This window comes from Phyllobates terribilis, unplaced genomic scaffold (assembly GCF_046119375.1).
Source record: "Phyllobates terribilis strain yellow unplaced genomic scaffold, ASM4611937v1 Scaffold_2__4_contigs__length_985480577, whole genome shotgun sequence".
NCBI lineage: Eukaryota > Metazoa > Chordata > Amphibia > Anura > Dendrobatidae > Phyllobates > Phyllobates terribilis.
Genome location: NW_027362762.1, coordinates 466,898,755 through 466,901,368, shown reverse-complemented (window position 1 = coordinate 466,901,368; position 2,614 = coordinate 466,898,755).

The following is a 2,614-nucleotide window of genomic DNA, read 5'->3' as shown; positions in this document are numbered from 1 at the left end:
TATGGTTATTGTCTACGTGTTTTTTTTTTCCCCCAGATTTCTTCAATAATCTTAAAGGGGTACTTGCATCTTATGAAGTGATTGGGTTGAGGGTCTGATCTCTGGGACACCTACTGATCTTCATAATGAAGTCATGCAGCATTGCTTTAGTAGTGCACAGCCAAGTGGATGGGAGCGTGGTAATGCGAAGTAGTGGAATCAGCCCTAAGCCCCTCTCATTCTTAGGATCATAGAGGTCCCAGAAGTCAGGTTCCCACAGATCATGATATGATGGCACATTCTAATGATATGGATGGAAGATGGAAATACTTCCTTAAAGGGGTTAGTTAGCCACTACTTTTCCAATTCCCTTCATGTGAACTGTCACAGTGCCTTGCTTTTCAAATCATTCTGTAATCTGAGCTGCTTTCCTGCACACATGATAATTAGCTGAAAGTACTCTGACTTCCTGTCATGTGATCTGACATCACTTCCATGCTGTGTGGGAGGGCGGGGCTCTGTTCAGCAGAGCTCACTCACTGCTTCTGAGCATAGAGCTGCAGACACAGCTCTCCCATCTCCCTGCACATTTGTTATATGCCCCTTATTGTACCCTCTATAATATGTCCCACATCTCTCCCCTTCCACCCTACTACAGTAGAATGTTTAGTCAGTAAGGGGGCAGTGTTGGATAAACTTGATTGCCAAGGTTGGTGTTCTTATGTGATTTGCCCTGAAGCCCAGCACAAGGACTGATGGGAAATATAGTTTAAGGGATTCTGAAGAAGTAGTAGTGATGGCTGTAAAGAACAGAGTTGGTGCCAGGGGACAGAAAGTAAAGCAGAAAGACTCACAACCACATAATGGTATACAAAGTGAATTAAATTAGTTCTAAGGGCATTATCCTTAGAGGGAACACGTCACGTTGTACATGCGGTCTGAACTGTGGACAGCATGGGTGTAGAGAAGGAGAGCAGGATGATTTATTGGTTTGGCGAACAAAGATTTGGCATAACTTGTGTTTTATTACATAAAATCCCTGATGTCTGTATGCATAGGAGTCCAGTGGGCAGTCCTACTGTGAGTAGGGAAGACTGTCAATCACTGAATAGGACCACCCACTGGACTCAAACATGCTAACATCACAGATGTCAATGAAAAAGTTCAAGATTTTCTAAAACTTTTACCACAAAAATGTATATTAATCTGATCAGCGCTTCCTGTTCTCTAACATCCTGCCAGTGGTGCAGTACAATTTCCAATCTGACAGGTACCCTTTAACCATTTATAATAAAAACAGTAGCTGAGTTATGGTAGCGGATAACCTCTTATAGTGATCTGTAGATCGATTCAGATGCCTTTCATGCAAAAAGTGGGATTACAAGTGGCTTGGCTTTGCAGCCATTTGGTTCTAATCCAAAGAGCGTTCCAGTATTTTAAAAATTTTTTCAGTTTTACTATGGGGAATTAGGAAAGAAAAGTAAGATATTTCTTCAGTGTTAGCAGTTTTTCCTCAAATGCTGATAGAGGGCTAAAGGGAATCTGTCATCGAGTATTTGCCTCCTAATCTGAGAGTAGGATACAGTAAAACACAGACCTCGATTCCAACGATGTGTTACTTACTGTACTGTTTGTTGTAGTTTTGATAACATCACTGTCATCAGCAGGAGATTATCACTAAAGGACTAGTAAACTTATTGCCATGTAGTCCTCCATATTCAAGAGCTCTGTATAACGCTGCCCCATCACTGATTAGCAGCTTTCTGCCTATGCACAGTGCACACAGAAAACTGCCAATCAGTGGTGTGGCCTGGCTATACAGAGCTCAGCATTCAGAGAACTAGTAGATCGACAGCAAATAAAACAGTGATTTTATCAAAACTGCAGCAAGCGGCTCAGTAAGTGACACATCCCTGGAATCGGGGTCTCTCCCTCCACATCATACTGCTCTCAAATGGGGTAGCAAAAAAAACTGTGACAGATTGTCCTTTAGTTCTCTGGTTCCCCTGTGCTCGTCCGCATACCGCACAGGTGTAGGCAGAGCTGTGGAGTCTGTAAGCCAAACCTACTCCTCAATTTCCCTGACTACGACTCCATAGTCCTGCCTCACTACTGAGCATGTACATAAAGTGCAGCACAGATTCATCTCAACTAAAAGCCCAGATCAGGAACAGAACAGACATTTATAGGACATTTCATAACTTTCCCAAATTCTTATGAAAACATTTACAGCACCTCCTGCATCATACTACTGTACACAATTTATTATATATTTTCGGAGTCTGTCCATTTTATATCAACTCCACGACTTCGGCTCCACCAAAATGGCCACCTACTCCGACTCCACAGCACTGGGTGTAGGAGCTATTTGCTATTTACATACCCTTCGTTGGTCACCAGATTTTGACCAGACTAGCACATGCTGCAATTTTTGTTTCTTCCATGTCGATTATAGGTCTATGTTAAAAAATTGTCAATATACAATAGCCTATAGGCTAATATTGGTCCGTCAGCAGTCCTCAGCACTTAGGAGGCACATGTAAGACCAACGCAAGCACATCTTACTACTGCAGTAATACACAGTTACAGGAGGTGCAGCTATGACAGGTGCCAGCTTCAGATTAGCAGTATATGT